Here is a 20934-nt window from a genome sequence, read left to right on the forward strand (position 1 = left end):
CATTAACTCTGAGATATTTTTTATGCTCAGAATGAGTTTGTTGACATTTTGTGAGTAGCACTTGCGTAGGGAGGAAGTCAAGCTGTTGAATTGTAAGACTGGAGCGTTGCACTGTGCTTGTGAGACAGGATGTTGTTGTTTTATTTGTGCTGGGAGGACATGTGAGGTCTTGGAGGTTAAGTTGTTACATCTGCAACTACCGCTTTGTCCCATACTGGTCAGAAATAGAAACGGCACACTTGGACTGTGCTGCTTGCATTCAGTACGAAAAGTTGTTGCCACTTGGTTTTGTCAGCAATTAGTGTTAGACAAGCTTTCAAAAAAAGTTTATTCTGTGACCCTTAATTCACATAATTATAATGGGCATTGCGTTTAAATGTGAAAACTGTCATTCATACCCTTATATGTGTATAAGGAAAATCAAAGTAGGCAAAGAGCTCTAAATGTTGTAAGATGTTGAGTCATGATAGAAACTGAAACAAATCCTTTTAGGTAGATGGTTGTAAAAGCCTACAAAGGTACAGTCAATCCAGAACAAATAGGGTGTTCACTGATTAGTAAATTTGTAATTTTGCTTGATCATTACTTTGCATATAGAGCAATCCATGGGCCAAAAGCTAGTCTACTGAGTAAAATAATGCAGCAATTTCTGGGATCTTTATTCATTATTGTAAACTTTAACTCTCCAATCCTTACCTAAAGTGGTTTAGGATGCATCTGGTTGTTCAAACAACATGTGAAAAGTTGTCTCCTCTGAAAATGAAGCTACAACATAATTTGCCACTAATGCCGACTCCGGCACATTTTTATTGTGATCTCTGATTTGAAAAATGATTTCAGATAATAAACAAAATGGCATAGCCTTACATCTGTTACTTTTGCATTGCAGTTGCAATATCCGATTTAATGTAACAGTTTTTTTAAAAGTAACACTTGTTGTTCCTTAAGACATAGAGACAAACAAACTAATTTTAAGCTAATATTCTCTTAAATGCTCTTAAAACCAGAATATCTTTGTGTAATAGATCCTCAAAGTTTATTTATAAACATTAGGCAGTATGCAAAGTTTTGTAAAAACCCCCATACCGCCTAATAAATGTATAGTATACTATACTGTCGTTCACATGTGAGAATACAGTGCAATATACTTTTGTCAGCAATTATTTTCTGTTCAATAGGTTCTTTAAATGGACGGGGTTTTCAATGGTCATATCAATACCTCAGATGTCTGCTCATCCTAGTTGAATCCAATGTTTTTACAGTGCATCAAAGCAAACTCATTTTTCCCTTTGTGATGGGCAGACTACAGAGGAAGGTTAAAGCTTGACGTAACGCCCCGGAGCCACACCTCAATTTCAACATCAGCAAGATGTTTTTATTACCAGAGAGAAAGAAGAGATCACAGAGTTGAATAAAATGTATGTTATTATATTATATTGGCCCTCATGTTGAGATTTTTATTCTGAAGGTTCCAGAGTCACCAAGTTTATGTAAAAAATAAAAAAATATGTTTCTCTACTATAATGCCAAACAGAGAATGGTGGATAAATATGGATGGATGATTTTAATAAATCGTTTTGCAAAGATTTATCGAAATATGCTGTATTATGTGATTTCAGTAGCACAGAAACACATTTAACAGCCATAAATCCAAAAAAATACAAATACATTCTTTGAGAATGCCAAAAGAAATTGGAAAGTAGTTGAGCATTGTAATGTAGGCTACTCAAAACGTTAAGAGAATTGATAAAGGCTGAGAATTCTGGTTTCAACTAGTTCATAGAGTTTTCAATTCTACTTAGATGGCTGAAATTGACTTAAAATATAGTTATTAAGGGTGATTTGTACAGCTCTTTGTTTTTAAATTGTAACAAAATATTTCAAAGTTCCCCCCTTAATAGTGTCTTTCCTCAGCTATGTCAGACAGAAATAAAAGACCTTTTGTTTTCCTTGCTTCAGGTGCCCTAATTTACCGCTGATCGGCAGAAGGAATTGATATATATGTGAATTTGCCAACCCACAATGAGATTTCTCTTCTTTGGCTGAAGAAGTCAGTTGGGATTTCATACAATTATAAATAATAATTATTTATTAATTAATTAAGTAATTCTTTTAGGGGAATTAGGTCCTTTAAAAAATAAGAAACCTTTAACCTTAGCATGAATATACAGAATCAATACTTTCCCTTTAATTTAAATTATTATGTAACCATGTCTGCTGAAAACGCTGTAATTTGTATCATGCTGTATACAAATAATCTTTCAGACATTTGTTTTTTAGGATGAACAATTTTAGAGTGTGCTTTCATTAAATGCATCATTTGATGCAGCTGACCATAGACAGGCACTGGTCAAGACATGTTCACTCTTAACTTAAGAGTTCCCATCATTGTCATAATCAAAACGGAAGCTGCTCTTGCTCATGGTTGGAAGGTATATTGAAAAAGATTTGGCTCTCGCTTAATGGAAAAAGGGTTTTAGACAAACTCAAACAGATTATAGATCTTGAAAAAGTGCAAAGAGGAGGCAATAAACAGGGTGTCATGTCTGTGTTCCTGTAGGAATATGAATGGAGGGAAAGGTGTTTGAAAAGGACACTGTTTGATCGAGTCAGGGGCTTCTGACACTAGACAGACCTCGAGGAAGAGCTGAAGCCCTCACTTTGAAGATGTTGAGCTCCCAGTCGTGCTGGGAGAAAAGTAGCAGTGTGGAACATGGATCTAAGCGTTTGGACATGTCTGCTCTAGTATCTATCATTGTTGCAGATGGGCCAATCGATCATTGGAGACTTCAGCCTCCTTTGTTTATGAAGTATCCTAAATAGTCGCTGAGCTTAAAGGTGTTATAAAATAATATTTTGTAATGTGTTTCTTTTATGTATGCTCCCAGAATCTGTGCCTGAGGTACTAGATTTCTACAGGAGTGGAATGATGTCTTTTTTTTAGGAAAGCTGGCATTTTATCATGTATTGAATGATTTCATTTCTAATTATTGCCTATCGCGGGAGGTTTTAAAAAAATATATCTTAGCAAATGTAAATTATTTGTTGTGTTGTGTTTTGGTCTAACACATTGTTTAAATCTATCCACAGTTTTTTGCCTCAAAATCGACTCAGAAAATGTGTAAAACGTCCTATAAGGTCGCCACCAATACATTTTTTGTGGTAAATGAAATTCAAACTCTCATTCAAATTAATGTCGGCATTAATTTTTTCAGGGCGACCATTAGCCAATAGCATTTCTCGAGGGAACACTTCTGCTTTGTCGCTGTAATAGGATCTTGTGATATGGATGGTGAAACAATAGAAGCATCGTTCGCTGCAGTTAACACACAATGTGATTCCATTCTGATGATTGAATCATTTTGACTGGGTGCAGGGTAGGAACATTTTAGAAAGTGGTCTAATGTTAGATCCTCTTGCTGACAGGGAGCTGACTGATAGAGGCAGCAGGCTTCTCCTTATAGCAAGTATAAGCAATATAAGTAGCCTATGTGGCTAGGCATAACCCACAGGGGCTTCCCTGCCTAGCAGTGCCCCAGGAAACGGATAGAAAGAATAATTGCCATGCCAAGAAATGCATGTGGGTGCTCCATTACTTATCATTCTTTGGCTTTCATCTTGCTTTTTAGCATGATGGAGTTCCCCTGATAAAGTGGTATTAGGGTGGACCTTTTTTAGTTCTGGTTTAACTATGCTTGGTGTGATTTTTACAGATTATGACGAACGTGTTAATCATGACATTACACAGGGTATATTTCTTGACATGGTTTTCTGAATCATTGCTCATGTTTGCCTCCCACGCACATTAGCATAGAAACTCTCTGTCTTTTCTCTGTTTAGCGTCACCTTTAGATTTAGATTAGGTTATGGAAAGGTTATAGAAGTTTGTCTAGAATAGAAGCAACTTTTCATAATATACATTATATACACTTCCTTCTTTAGTTTGAACAATGAGTGTGGTCTGATGCACATAGCCAGTTTGTCTTCCATTTTGAAAATGACCTCAACCTTTTCTCTCTTTGTTTTTTTTAATGCATTAGGATCACTTTAGTCATGTGCTAAATTTAGTGCCAGTAATTGGAATTTGCTTTTTGCCTATTGATGATATTTCAGAGGTTTCAGAGATGTTGGATAATATGAGGCAGGTAACGCTGGATGCCCTGCATCAGCCTAAACGTGCATATAGTTTTGTGACACCTAGCCTGTGTTGTGCTCTTCTGGAGGCAGGTTTGAGTCTTGTGTGATATCCTGTAGACATCACCCCTTTTCTGTCTTGCAAATAAATCAAGCATCGCATTAGTTCTGGAAAGCCACGTCAGTCCAGCTCGCATCAGCTGACAGTCAGGTGACACGTACCAATCCAATTTCGATACACATCATAGCAGATCATTTAAATCGCCATTCATTCAACCACCAATATATTGCTTAGTGGCAGTCTACAATTTAACACCCCTCTCCATCCCCAATTCCAACTTTTATCTATTACATCTATTATATCTGTGGATTAAGCTGATTTGTCTCGTGATTGTTTTTTTTGTAGCACTAGTTATTTTATTCAGTTCTTTTTTTACGTGTATAATTACTGGATCTGTTCTGTTACCCCAGGTTTTTTTGTCTTCGTGCTCTCCCCACTCTGTCCAGGAATAAATGCATGGATGGGGGTGTGGAGTTTACTCTGAACAGAACCATTCCGCCAACACCAACTAGATGCATTATAATTTAATAAAAAATGTATTAGACAAAAGTAGTCCTTACAAAATGGTAATTTAATTAATTTAATTTAAATTATTTAAATGATTATTATCATTCAATACAATAATTAAAAGGGAATTTAATGAAACTATACATTTTGATGCATGTACATATATGTCACAGCTGTGCTGTTCTTTCCCATAGTCTCTATGGTTTAATGACTAAAGAGGACAGCACGTGAAGTAATACCCTGCAGATCTTGAAGTTCCCGACTCAAATTGGGCAGGAAGCTGGTGCTAGGCTTCCCTGTTTACAAGAAATTATTTTCCTTTAATTAACAGATCAATATTGGCAATATAATAGCCTAGAGAAGCTGAAAAATGATGTCCATTCATTCCTCCTTTTACTGTCTTTTGTAGGGATCAGTCAATCTAAGGTTCCTATTCCAGTTCCATGTTGTTAAACAATCCAGAGAGAGACGTTTTCCCTGGCAACCAAAGGCCCGATACTTTATTACTGTGTGAAATGAAGAGCATTCTGTGTTTCGAGACTAAAGGCAAACAACAGGAAAGGCTTTGCTAAATAAACATGCCCGCAGAAACTTTCCAATGCAGAACTTGTCTGCCTCAACTGACCACTTGAAACTGACCTCAAAACTCTGGAGGCACAACAGTTATTGCTTCTTGACTAGTTGACTTTTTCATGATACTAGCTGCTTCAATAAGCACTTCAATAGATGGAATAACATCTAATTTTAGAGATGGTCAGAGATTTGCTTGAGGTGCTTGGTAGCACTCCAAAATATCAATAGCCATAGCTGCATATTGTCTGTTTTCAGAGCAATTCTTGTGAAAATATTGGTATTACCTTTGCAGGAAAATAAATTCAGATAACAAATTGTACACACATTTTCAACAAGTTCTTTAGTGACTTCAACCATTTACAAAGACAGATGCACTGTTTTTTTCACACTGGCAGGCATATTATTGGTCACTCCTCAATGTCACATAAAAACAAACTAAACGGTCGGACGGCCTCTTAAAAAAAAAAAGTTATGGCCTGAATAAACCACAAAGTTGACTTTAAACAAGATTAGGTGTACACAGATTTGAGTAGATATTTAATAAATATGCTGAAAAAGATTTTTGGGAGCTGAATTTCCAGCCTGTGTAAGTGGAGTTTCCATGTTCGAACTCCCACACTAACATGCTAACAGCTCGTTCACTTCAACTCTCTATTCTGAAAAACCCCAGGCATTCCTCAAGCTGATAAACTCGTACTCCACAGGCCAAACAAAACCATCTCATATTTGTCTTCTGAAAATGTGGAAAGTTAAAACAACCGAATTCCTCATTTGATAAGATGTGACCTCTCAACCAAGACTGAAACTCCCTCATAACCTCTTCTAGGACTGGTCAGTGATATAGCCTACTGCTCTCAGTAAATGTACATAGCCTAAAAGTTATAACAACAGCCTCGAGCTCTTTAGAAAAGCAAAAAATATCACTGGACCCATATTGATGTATACACACACACACAGTCCTGTGAAGTCGCTCTCTTTAGGCTCCATTTGTGCACTTCAGCCACTGTGTATATCGTTCTCTAGGGAGGAAAGAGTTTGTATGTGCATGTGTTAGAGTGTGATACCACTTTTAATGCCAGAACTGTAATGGATAGGATGCCCCACTTCTACAGGAACACCCTCACAAACAAACAGATGACATTGAGGGACTAAAACAGCAACATATCATTTAAAGGGAAAGTCCACGCAGTATTGTAAATTCTTTCATGAATTATTCACCCTCATGTCATTCAAAATCTGAATGACTTTCTTTCTTCTGCAGAACACAAAAGAAGATATTTTGAAGAATGTTTTTAACCAAGCAACATCAACACCCATTGACTTCCAATGTATTGACACAAATCCACTGAGACATTTCAAACACAAATACATTAACGTGATTTGTTACCATATGAACATCCATCCATCCATTTTCTACCGCTTATCCGAACTACCTCGGGTCACGGGGAGCCTGCGCCTATCTCAGGAGTCTTTGGGCATCAAGGCAGGATACACCCTGGATGGAGTGCCAACCCATCGCAGGGCACACACACTCACTCATTCACTCACGCACTCACACCCTACGGACAATTTTTTCCAGAGATGCCAATCAACCTACCATGCATGTCTTTGGACCAGGGGAGGAAACCGGAGTACCCGGAGGAAACCCCCGAGGCACGGGGAGAACATGCAAACTCCACACACACACACAAGTCGGAAGCGGGAATCGAACCTCCAACCCTGGAGGTGTGAGGCGAACGTGCTAACCACTAAGCCACCGTGCCCCCACCATATGAACAGAACATGCTAAATTGTTCCCAAAAATGCATTGAATGTAACACTGACATCAAAGTAGGCCATAATGAAAATGCAATATTTCTTGTGTGCTTTACAACCCAAATTGAAGACCTGAGAGGTTTTGGACCTTATTACCTGATATCAAATCATACAAAAGGCAAGGCTTTTAAACTAGATGGCTTTTAAACAAGACATAAAGGCAGCCGTCCAGAGAAAAGGTTTCTTTGTGGTTTGGTCAAAGAAAGCCTAACGATGGTTGATAAATGAAGTCTGAGTGACTGTTGTTTCAGGAAGAACTAAATCATAAGCTGGGGGAAAGGCAGCTCTGACAACACATGACAGCTGTTTGTTGCAATGACAGCTTGCCATCTCACACATTTAGTGTGTAAAAGTTGTTCGTTAGACCCCTGGGGCAAAAGCTTTATCTCTATATCACTGCATTATTTTACTTTACTACACAGAAAACCGAGAGGTTATTTTCATCTAGAGCTCAGTTGCATGCCAGTCTTATCAATTTAATGCTCATGGTGATGCCTCCAGTCTTGGCTCCAGTCATTTCTAGCTCAAGTTTGTTTTATGCAGTTTCTCAGCCATATGGTTTTGGATAGACAAAATTGGATTTAGAAAATTTGGATTACGTTTGTTTGGCTCTGATGCGGTATGTGAAATTGAATTATTGTTTTTGGCAGCTTACAGAGAACGGAAAATGAATCGACATTGAAATACAAATATTGGAATATGTTAAATTAATTTTCTCACAAGATATTTATATACAATATGTACCTATAATTGATTTTATAATCTCTACAAAATGAGGAACATCATATCTACTTCTTACATCTTGCTAGGCCTGGGTAATCCCATTACAGCAGAGAAACTTCACATTCCTCTATCTGTTTGTGTTAGGGCAGTTTTAGGCTATGAGTGAAGCTTGCCATGTACTCAAATCCTTATTTGTGGCTCCCGGTCTGATTGACAGACCACCCAGTCCAACAAGCAAAACTTAATTTGAGGACACTGTCGTGACCCCAGGCCTGGCTCCAGTTGCTGGTGCAAGTGGATGAGTTTCCATGACAGAATCACTATTTAGATTTTCTGAAAACAGTCTAAGTCTAAGGACTGCAGATTGGTTTAAACAGATATGAAATGACAAAGTTCAAGGCCACCGTTTTTGACATGCTGCCAATTCTGTCCTTGGCGAGATCTGACATCCATCTTGTTCTTTGAAGGAACACTATATACTTCAAGCGTGAAGCATTAAAGGATAAAGGAAATATATCGCCTTTAATAGTGGTACCTCAGATCAGATAAAAGCCAAAGCCGGACATGGGGGTGTTTGGAGAGGATGTACTTTTTCGAGCTTGACAACACTGGCATGGACCAGATGCAGCACATGTCATCTTCCTCCCAGATGCTGCCCCTGCAGGCCAACAGGAAGCCAAGAGACACTCTAGCAGTGGCCACATGTCACAACGTTCTGTGAATGAGTGAAATGCTCTACATACTCCCACAATGCCAAATGTTAGGTTCAGCCTATCCCAGTGGAAACATTTGTTTTCCAGAGCTATGCCTTAAGAGCACTAATAACCAAAATTACTTTTTAATTATTCGGTCATTATTTGCTCACCCACGTCATTTTCTAAGCCACATCATTTTTCACTTTAACCTGTTGTCTGGAAAAAGAAGAGACATTTGCCTGTGTAATTGGAAAAAAAAACACAGCATTTAGGTTTAGAACAAAATGCAGGTCAGTAGGCTAAATGATAACAGTTTTAGTTTTAGGGCAAATTTGGAAATTAAATGTTGAAATGTTTTGCTGCTTTTCTGAGGCTTGACATGAATGATTTCTTAGACGTGGGTGAGACTAAATTTAATCTTTGTTCTGCTTTGCTTGCTTTATTAAACACAATTGTCACTCTCTCTCCCTTTTTTCTGTTTCATTTGCCATAATTAAACTACAGCACAGATGGATAACCACTGGCTGCTACATAGAAGTATATGTTCAGAGTGTTTTTCAAAGACATCAAAATTGTAAACAAACCGCAAATCATTAGATGCGCTTTAATGCTGACACAGGAATCAAAGTAAAGATGATTTTGCCCTGTCTGTGTTTGCGAGGGGGTCAGACCACCTTTTTAATTGGAATGGTAGATGGGGCAATTCATGGGGTGGCCCACAATCCGTATATGTGTTTAGTGATGAGATATAATCGTTTTATGTGTGCAGTTCTTAGCATTTTTACTTTTCCATTAACTCTCTGCTTGAGATCTCTAAATGGTATTGCGAAACAAAGTCAGTTCTTTGTTAAACAGCCTAGTAGTCTATTATATCATTAATACTAAGTGAACAACAATACCACTCACTGCTCTCTTAATTATTCTCGTTCTTCTTTATTACTGTTTACTTGAATAATGACTTAAAACTTGAAGTCATTAACAAATACTTGTAGGCAAAGTTACATTGTTTAAAGTAAGTCTGTTAATATTTATATTAACAACTTTATAATGAAGTAGTGTCTTCAATAATTTATTGGTTCGACCGTTTACTAAACCACATCAGTGACTGTGACATAAGTAAAAAGAACAGTGCCGCTGTAATCTTTCATAACATTTGCTGGTGCTGTCGTACATCAAAGGCAAGCCACTAGTGCTTTATTAGCTCTGGTGGAGAAGTTCCTCTGCCAAATGATTCTTTTACTCTTCTTTGCACTTGTTATGACACCTCACTTCATGAGGATGAGAGCTTTATTTGAATGATTATTCTCAAAGCTCCATAGAGCACTTTAATAAGCTGTGAAGCGGGAAATTTAGCACCAATGATGGCAGGTTTTCTCGTGGTCCATTATATAAGTCAATATAGAATAAACAGCAGATTGGCTGGTTTAGTTGCTGGGTAATTTCTGTGAGGTAGATCAGGTTGATATTATTAGGCACCTGCCACATTCAGCTCAGTGTGTCGACTTTATAAAATCAGCCTCTTTCAATAGTACAAACAAACTCTTCAGTGTTTACGATATGTTATTCTGATATTTGTGTTCATATGCGTGTTTCTTATGTATTGTCAGATCATCACATAATGTTGATACACTCATATTTTATATCTTTATGATTGATTGGACTGTTTTTTCACAGTAATACTGTGTTTGTTCAAAGCCCCTCATGTGCGTTCTCTCTCTCTCTCTCTCTCTCTCTCTCTCTCTCTCTCTCTCTCTCTCTCTCTCTGTGATGGTGACTGTTGTTCTTCCTTTGACAGTGTGAGTAAACTTGAACCACACAGCTGGCTTCTGACCCAGTGACATTACAACGTATACCTCTGAGTACAAATGTGAAGTGGCCCAGAATGTTTGAAAATGTATGCCCATGAATCATTTTTCTGTTTGGCAGCCCAGAAGTTATTAAATGTTTTACCAATTGTGAACATATTCTTCATTAAAAACATCAGGACAGTTACCACTGAATAGGGTCTAAAAGAGTTTTATAGTTGGGATGTATGTTATTTTATTAACCATTCTGTTTTTCCTGTATAATAATGTTTAACCTTTGTGAGACAACAGGAAATACTTTGCAGAATTTATATCAGAAATATATCCTGTAACTTGCTTGACGACACCGTATTGATATCTATGAGATCAGCACAGGGTTGAACCTACAACATTATACCATAGTATTTATTTAATCACTGATTCTTGAGACCTGGGACTAAACATGTCTAGCAATTATAACTGCTATTTGGTTTAAAAATGAAAATATTTTCAATTGTAAAGGTTATAAAGTGATTACTAATAGAATGTATTTAACAAAACTATCCCCTTCAATTTAATTGTTATTTTTTTATATAAAACCTATTACTCTTTTTGTCTTCTCACTATAAAACAGTGAAGGGTTCAATCATTCTTATATAATGTAGAAATTCAAAATGTGACTGGCAGCACATATTGTCTTTGTGGATTTATTGGCATAATTTCTAGCAGAGTTAGGGTTGAGGAAACATAAGATTCAGGTAACATAAGGCTGAGGGATCACAGGGTTTTAGGAACATTGCATTGTATATGCAAATATGATACAGATGGTCTTGTGCTCTTTTTGTGTATTTTGGTCCAGGATGGCTAGACAACATCTTTCATTGGAGAAGCGTAGAAGGAGGAACAGACAGTATCTGAAATGAGAACACAGCCAGAATTACTAGAGAAATTTCCAAGATAGGAGAGACAAAGGGGGAAACAGAGAAAAAATAAAGCAAATCAAGGCTTTTAAGTAAAAGACAACTAACTGCTGTTAAAGATAAAGTTAAAATATTACACAACCCACTATAAGAGAGACGGTAATTTATAATTAATAAATATATAAATATAATATAATAATAATTGGTAAATATTGGTGTTTTACTATATTTCTTATAGGTCTTGCGTAATGTTTTTTTTTCCAATATTGAACCCTGTTTTGTCCCCCTTCTCAAGAATAGTGTAATATTACAGCATTTTTTGTGTGCTATTATAGTTTTATCTGAGAAATAGCTATGGCATCTAATGTATAATGTATTACAAAACACAAGCACAAACTGCCCTTGCTCTTTTTAGGATTCTAAAGGATCATGGAAAGTTCAAAGCTTACCAACATCAACAGTGTGTCCAGTCTCACTTTTTAATGAAACGCAATCTTATTCTAAAAAGTACTGAAGATGTTAGACATGTCAAGAATAAATATAATATACACTTAAGAAGGTTTTGTATCTTGATCTAAGACCTTACCACACAAGCAAAGGGTTCAATGAGGGTGTTAGTGATATGTGTAACTCTTTAAGATCACTTTGATACACGATCAGCCTCTTGAGAATCAGATCGCAGTCGAAGGACGTTGGGAATTGTAGGGAATTTATCCAGAAGCCATGGATATGACGTGCCAGCATATCCATTCGCGCCAGCCAGATGTTTGACCCTGTCAGAAGCTAAAATCTAATCTAATTTGAGGTCTTAACAGTGCTATCTGATTTATAGCTTTTGGTTACCCGTTGGCTTTTCTCTCTCATTTTTCATAACACATCTCAAACCCTTCTCCCCCAGTATGTTCTTGTTATCTCTTTTCCCTCTTCATGTTTGTGGGTGTTTCTGGTCCATATGTGGTGTTTTGTAGCCAGCATTTATTATTCTGCCATCTGGTTTGGAGATAGAAGCCTGTTAAAGCCCAATATGAACACGCCCTCACTTAGACTCCATCAGCTAACACGCTTTCACAACTATGTCATTAAAGAATTTGTGAACTCTGAGCAACTTCTCTGACAAACTGATGTCAACATGAAGTGCTGCAGAATTGCATTTAGGAGTTTAAATATTTAATGAATTTCCATATATTTGTGTCCTTGCCTGGAACAGAATGATTGGTTTTAAAAAGTTACAGTATTTTATCATTTAAATTATGACAATTATTGGGAGATTTTAGCCCGCTAGATTATCAGTCTGTTGGTGCATATGTTTTGAGATATAAAGAGACCAACAAGTCTACAAGCCATTTAAAACAGGCTTCTTTTTCAAGAATAAATTTCTCTGTGATCATGTTAGATCTGCTGGTTGGCAATCAATGATCAGAATGTAAAGCAGCTTAAAGATAAACATACATAAATAAATATTTATAGACACGTTTTGTCTTTACACATTCTAGTTACCACGTTACAATGTAGAGCACAAATTTGTTGATTCTTTTTTTTGTGGTGTCATAAAAAGTTTTCAACACTTTCTGTTTTGTAGGTCTCGAACAATGACAAATGAAAGGTTGCCGGCATTAAAGAAAACGAAGTCACACGTTGTTTCCATCTTGAAGTCATTGCTGGATTTTTGTGTGTGTGGTGGCCAGGCCGTAAATCTGTGATGCTTTTATCCCCTCTCTCTGGCAGCCACAGAAAAAACGTGTGATGTTCTCAGTCTCTCTTTCCATTTATAAATCACTTCTTTTATTTTCATAATTAAGAAAAGGGCACAAGCTTATAGTGTAAACTAAAGGGAAAGCACCACATGTTTTCTAATCCTCTCTATAATTGAAATTCAATTACAGATCAAAACCTCCCTGCATTCTCTGCACTTTGCCTTACCATTATTACCATTGCCCTTAACACGGTCAGAATGAAGATGAGCCACGTGCCGGGTGTTAGCATCACTTGAATGTTAAAATTCTGTGATGTAAGGAGTTGATGGAAATGTTAGGCACTAAACAGCCTTTCGTAGCATATACAGTTTTTTTGCTTTGCAAAATGTGTTTGGATTAATAAATGACAGCTGATGTCTAGACACATAAGGAAATATCATTTGCTATAATTCGATAAATGAAAAACGCTCTCATTAACATTTTTACAATACCACATGAAAGTGGAAGACAGCATTTATTCTGTTTTTTGTTCACTGATGGTAATGGGAAGTTTGCACTATGCAGATCTGACGTTTTGTAGCAATACACAACGCAATTCAACAAATTGAAGAGTTAAACTTATTTGATACATGATGTTTTTTTGCTAGAGGACTCCCTCCATACAGGCCTAATTAGACTATGCTGTGTATCGAAGCGTTTCGATTCAAGGCCGCTGATGAACCGAAGTGTTGTTTTTGAAGCAAAGAATGCAGATCAGAGTGCCCTATGGCCACTCTCCTATCCATATTACATTTTCATCCTTGAACGAAGCCACGCACATTGGCTGTCACGGTTGTCTTGGAAACAAGATATTAAAGTCTAGATGAGTAATAAAGCGGTTCCCTTTTGCCATGAATATGTACCTCCCTCATGCTTGTTTGATGTAATAATGTGACTTTGACTCTAAACACATTTTTCAAAGTATTTATAGTGAAATTCATTCTGTGCATGTTTAGAGGAAGCAACACGACGTCAGGCAACAACATTGATCCTTCATTTTACCTTTGATAGGATATATCATACAGGCTTTGAACCCTGAGGTTCACCCGTGTAATACGTTAGCTCTAATATGCCCCATCCAGTCTCATGTCACACCTGCTGACTCCAACACACAACGAATGAAGCACACATCTCTGGGTGTGTCCATGGAAACTGATGCTGTCAAATCTGTCCAGAGCGCTGCCACTAGAGGAAAGGTGTCTGCTTAATGAAATAGACACCATGTATTGGTTTGATTGATGGTGTGCAAGAAGATCTGAGACTTTGGAAACACTTTGCTGGTCACATAACTGCAGTGGATCTTGTGAAATATATCATGCATGTCACATATGAGCTGCTAGATCAATAACTGATTGGATTTGTTCCTCATTGCTTTTGCATTTATGATCTCCATATGGTGTGCATTTTCTGTTAGAGAGCTGCGCATTTAATTGAAAAATTGTCAGGTTTATGAGTAGCGATTGCCACAATTAGCTATTCATATAAAATGCGGATTACAGCATTTTATTTAAGCTTAGTTATGTTTGAATAATACTTTATATTCACAATATGATTTCCTTTTGTTATATTGTTGACACCTTACTCAATTGTACAATTAGTTTTAAATGTGAATATATGTAATCGCAATTAAAGGTACAGTTTGTAAGAATTTTGAAATATTCAAAAACCACTAGGCCAATGTTATATATTTTTTTCAGCTGAGTACTGACCATATCTCAAATGTTTCCAACAGTTTTAAATCCTGAGAAAATCGCCATTTAAAACAGTGGACTGGTGTAGTTTAGTCGCCTGTCAATGGCGTCATATCCGCGTTACCCTTTGTTATCACCTTTACTGATGCAGCAACTGCGTGACACTGTCGTAGACAGAGGCGGAAGTAGTTTGTACCATCGGTCCATCTAGCATTATTGCAAATGATGTGGGTACGTTTAAAATAACTTTTACTATGATTGATTTGAACACTAAAACCGCGCAGTATTATCACACCATCGAATTGGACAATTACTGTAATATCTATGACTAACAATTTAGTTTTAAACCTTACATTACTCGGGTCTAATTCATTATAATGAAATAAAATGATTTCATCAAAAGCAACACTTATAAAACTTTTTTTACTTCACCTCTTCTGCTAACATGATTTACGTTCCCGTCTGTTTGATGTATCAGCGTTACCATCAGCGGTGGAGTTGAAGACAACATATCCCATTATTCCACACTTCTACACAGCGTCATCAAGCTACGCCGTTGTTGTTGTTTTGATCGTGCGTCCCCTAGCGGCGATTTCTACAAACTGTACCATTAATCGCATCCAGAATAAAAGTATGGGTATACATAATGTATGTGTACTGTGCGTGTTTATTATTTATAAACACATACGCATACATGCATGTATTTGAGAAAAATATGAAATACCAAAAAACGTTTCAATCGTTGGTAAATATAAATAAATACATCTAAATATTTCATAATGTACAATATGTGCATGTGGTGGACCAATCAGTTCATTAGCAAAGTGACAAATATCTGATGCAGTGAAGTCACTCACCTTGAATCTCACCCCAAATAAAAAAAGTTTAAAGTGATAAGATGCTAGAAGGGAATCTTTTGCAGCTAATTGTTTATAATATTTATATTTTACTGATAATAATGATGTATAATTCAGATACGTGAGAAGTCAACCAACTGATGAAGCTTTCTGTGTTCCGTGTGATTGGCTGTTTCCCGCACGTGTCACATTTTCAGGTCCAAGCGCCTCACGAACTCTGGATCAAACCTTGAAAGGTTGAAGGTTGTGCAACAGCTGACCCTGATCTAAACCAGGTTGGGCTTGTCTGGTTTCGTCAACCCCAAAACTTACTCTGCAAGTTTGTTCCTCTCGCTTTGTGCAATAGGCCTCTGGATGGATTGATCACAGTTAATCGTTTGACATCCCTCAAAAATATACAATATAGTGGCACTGCTGCATTCTTTATCTTGGTCTAAAATATTAAAACGGTTATGAAATAACAACATTTGAATATCAGCACCGTGTTTATGATGGTGCCATATCAAGAGAGTGCTCCATATCTGTTTATTTGCTTTCTATAAGTTGGCAATCCAGTAAAGCTTGAAAGCAAAGTCAATAAAAGCAATTAGAAATAAAACTCTTGCCATTCTGCAATGATTTCTTGGTGGAAATATGTTGATTTGTTGCATGTGGTTGATCTACTGATTGTCAGTGGAGTCAGTGGAAACTTGTGGGTTTGTTTATGTCCAAACCAGTGTTCCCCTTGTGTAACGCATTGTGTGGCGTAAAATATTGCTAATAGTAAATTGTTGTGATTTCATGTGGTACTGATGATTATTTGGATAGACTAACCGCATACGGGTTGTTTGCTGTGCATTTTTTATATTGTCTCCTCATTTTTTAGAGGTAAAAATAGCAACATTTCCAAATAGATCATGTGCTTTGTGTGGTATGGTTTCTGTAACCTGTGACCAGCCCTATATGAAAAACAGCCCTACTTGTTTACAAATCTTGGTGGCATTTTGAAAACCTCTATGCCAGTTTTCTTGGTGTTTGTCAGTGATTACCTGCTCTTACATGAAGATCAGGACAATGGCTTGCTGAAAATTTTCATACAATATACTCGGAGAGCTGTGCATCCGACAATTTAAACACATGTGAGAAAGTTTTTAAAATAGTATCATTTTGCAATACATTTATTTGCATATATAACCATTACCTATTTTTACCTTTTGACACATTTATAAAAATGTGTTGACACTCAAGCTGCCATCTAGCCCATTCCTTATAGATCAGATGGCTTCAGATTTAATTACACTTAATTTCTGCAAAGCTTATAAAGTGCTGACCTACATGGATTGTGTATTCTCTTAACAGAGACCCCACAGCAATGTGGAGTAGAATACATAGAGATGATTAATAACCTGAAATAAAGCATGTACTCATTATTTCAGCAGTTTGTTGGCTGGTTTAATTTATGTACTGTATAGATCAAATATTTCCTTAAAGGAATAGTTTAACCAAAGATGAAAATTCTGTCACTATTTACTCACCCTAAAGTTGTTGCAAACCTGCTATCCATTTCTTTATTCTGTTCAACACAAAGAAAAATATATTATTTTTAGTAATTTTCAGTTCTGGGGCACCGTTGACTACCCCAGTAGTATTTTATATATTTTTTGGGTTCTGTTAAACACAAAATAATATATTTTAACGGTTACAGGAAAGCCCACAGTTCTGGGGCACCTTTGATTCATATTGTCATTTTCCTATATGGTAGTCAGTGACGTCCCAGAACTAACATTCTTCCAAATATCTTCTTTTGTGTTTAGTGAGTGAACTATCACTTTAAATTCCTCTCTGCTGAGTCCTGTAAACAAGAAGCCCTGCAGGTATTATAATGAACTGTCATTATAATGGAGATACGTGTCACAGTCCTGTGATTTATAGCTTCTCAGGCTTCTTACTTTTGGGGAGTTTAAAATTGGATTGTTGATCAGTCTGTGTCATCTGGGTGTGTTTAATGTGAAAACCTACCCTGCAATAAACTCTTTAAATGGCAGGGCCATCATTTGCTCTGTAGGTTTTGCAATAGCTGTTCGAAGCCATGGGCATACTTGACTTTCCGCGTCCGTGTCCGTCTCGCGCACAAACTCGTCCGAGTTCAACACATGCGCAATACACTGCACTATAAAAAAAGGGCTGCACGCCAACGGGGATGTGCGGACGACCATGCGGACGGCGCGCGGACGAGGACAGACGGATGGACAATACTTGAATCTGTGTGTGTGGGACACTGCTTTGTCCAAATCACTTACATTTTATTTCAGTTTGTTTAAATTGTGAAGAGTCACTTGACAGTAAAAACTATTTTTTATGTGAAGTTAAACTTGTTTACATTTTGTTTTGTCACACTTGTTTGTCCCATACGACCCCTTAAATAAATCTTAAATAATCCCTTGTCTTCTTTGTTTATTAAATATGTTGGCAAATGTATCATTCTACTAGGTGCTGTTAATAGTATAATACATTTTCCATGTTTTAATCCATTCTTCATATCTCATATTATTGTTAAAATATCTATCTAGCACCACAAACAAGTGATACAGGCGAAGTGTCTTTATACATGTTAGCATCAGCCATGGAAATCACAGCAGAATGTTTAACAGAATGTTTCTGCTTTCCCATTAACACTCATTTGGAAAAAGACTGGTTTACAATAAGTAGACACCTTTACTTCTATTTTGTAAGAGGTAGTGCCAGGGAGGGGCTCAGAGCTAATGCTGGCAACATTTTGCATGACATGAGTGTGTGTTTTTAAAGAAACCCTGATGGGATGGGCTGTGACATAAAATACTGTTGACACACAGAGTGTGTTGTGGTGTTTACCCCTCTGTGCTGCTCAGCGAATGGTATGACCTCAGCTTCCAGGGGACTGAATGGGTGTTGGACCAGTGGGCGTCCTTTTAAAACTGGTCATTTTATTTCATTAATTTCATTGTTTTTACCCAGTTGTTGATGTCTGGTTTCTGGATGCTTGCTCATTGAGTTCGTTCACCTAAAATAGATTAGTTTTTGTTTGATCCCAGTGTGTAACAGTATGAGCGTGCCTGTGCAGTTTGTTATTCCAGTGAGTGTAAATGTCTGACACATTAGTCTAGTGTGCATGACTGCATGTGTCTTTGGCATGCTATTCCAGTTTGTGTAAATGTCTGCGTTATTCTTGTGTGTGTGTGGGCGCGTCGGTGGCATGTTATTCCAGTGTCTGTGTTGTTTTCAGCTTCTGTTTCTCCACTCAATTTGTTAAAGTGTTAAATAAAAAAAATTAAGTGTATGGCAATTCCAAGAATACGATACACTTTAGTATAGTTTATTTTTAGTATAGTCTGTCTCGGTACTGTTGTGTAAAATGAATAGGAAAGTTAATGAAGTTTTTACATTAAAAACTTATAAACAATTAATATTCAAGGTGGAATAGAATTGAAAATGTGTATGTAAATTCAATTCAGGAAGTATAAATCAGAATGGGATGCAGTATTGTAAATAAAGTTGGAATTTTTATTGTCGTGTTAAATTTTTTATCAGTGTTGAACTAGTTAACAATAGAGAGATGTGTTGTTGTAAGCCAGGGGTTTTATTATATGCATGCATTAAATATTCAACACACATCTACATGTGATCATCTATAGACTGGCTTTTAGCATGACGTATAATGACGAGTGGTCTTGTAGATTGCTTTCTCACTCCTTGTTTTTATCTGCCTTTCATTGAGCCTCTGTCTTTCACTTTTTTCTGTCGTTAATGTAATTTTGATGATCACCTACAACGCTTGATAAAAGCAGTAAAGTAGTTCTAAAAGCTGACCCATCTGCACACCATGCAAACTGACAAATGACTCCAGAAAAGAGTCTGGAGTTATGACATATACCGCTCTTTGATAAATGGCTTTCATTTCTTGCTCATCTTCGGCAGGGATCAAGAATTGTTTGCAAGTTTATGTTCAGTGTAAAGTAGGTTAACAGACAATAAGAGATTGCATGTGGTACTGTAATGACTACAATGATTAGATTTTTTACTTACAGGGTAAATAATGTTGTACTTGTGATGTAAATACCTATAGCTTTTGTGTACATTTTTGTGTTTTTTTGGAATGTACTTTTAATATTTTGATTACACTACAGCTTGTTCTTAGGTGTGCAAGTATTAGCATTTATATACCCAGTGCTTTCAGCAGGTTTGGTTTTGAGGATTGTGTTAATGCTTTCAGACCTTATTCTTGTTTCTCATTGCCAGCCCTATAGTTTTAACCTCATACAACACCACTTTGAGTGGCCACCTGTGTAGTGAATCGGCACAACCTTGACCTAATGGGCACACAGCATGATATAGAGAGAGCAAAAGCTGCTGTGGATAACACTGCTTGCTTCTTCAGTGTTTCCACCCTTAACCTTTATAAATGTGGTTGAAACATTAGGATTGCTTTTAGCTCTTGTGACTTGACAGGTTAGAACAAGACAGCTCACTGAAATACCAGATTATTTAGCATTTTTGGGGGCTGAAGTGTTTAACCACTAACTTGGACTGTTTTAAAACTAAATATTAGTTATATATATTAGTAATATGTGACTCTGGGCCACAAAACCCGTCTTAAGTAGCACAGGAACATTTTTAGTAATGGCCAAAAATACACTATATTGGTCAAAATTATAGATTTTTCTTTTATGAGAAAATCATTAGGATATTAAGTAAAGATCATGTTTCATGAATAGATTTTGTTAATATCCTTTATGTAAATATATAGAAACTTTATTTTTGTGAGTAATATGCTATGCTAAGGGCTTCATTTGGACAACTTTTCAGGTGATTTTCTCAATAGAGATTTTTTTGCACCCTGATTTCAGATTTTCGAATAGTTGTATCTCGGCCAAATATGATCATATCCTAACAAACCAGACATCAATGGAAAGCTCATCTACTCTTTCTGATGATGTAAAAATCTCAATTTCAAAAAATGGACCTTTAAGACTGTTGTAGTTGTCCATTGTCCATTGTAGTTGACAATATGTGAAACATGAAACATGATATTAAGGAATGCCGATCAAGCTCTCATGAGGCTTAATACCAGTCTTTACATTAAAGCACATGCTCCATTGCTGTGCCACCTAAGTTCCACGGACAAATTTGTACATTTAAGTTAATCGGCCAACAGAATGTCATCCTCCTCATCTGCAGCCTCTCCAATTCCTCAGTGGCTTTCTCAGTGAAGGAACTGACCTTTGAAAGTGTGAGAGAAGATAAATCAGCCCGGTTAAGAGACTCCCTCTGAAAAGTAGAGGCAGATGCATTTGGAAAATGCTGTGTTGTGCACTGAGGAGGGACTGCTCTGTTTAAATTATCTTTGGAGATGTATGAAGTCAAGGATGTCCAGCATGTGTAAGTATTTGGGGACTGACTGTCCTGGTACAGACTTCCTCAAGGCA

At 36.9% G+C, this 20934-nt stretch overlaps 1 protein-coding gene across 3 annotated transcripts in view; it reads left to right on the plus strand.

Annotated features, from left to right (window-relative positions):
* kcnq5a (potassium voltage-gated channel, KQT-like subfamily, member 5a) overlaps window positions 1–20934 on the plus strand; it is a 93689-nt gene that overhangs the window by 1187 nt on the left and 71568 nt on the right. The window lies entirely within an intron of this gene.

The sequence above is a fragment of the Triplophysa dalaica genome, chromosome 11 (genome assembly GCF_015846415.1).
Source record: "Triplophysa dalaica isolate WHDGS20190420 chromosome 11, ASM1584641v1, whole genome shotgun sequence".
NCBI lineage: Eukaryota > Metazoa > Chordata > Actinopteri > Cypriniformes > Nemacheilidae > Triplophysa > Triplophysa dalaica.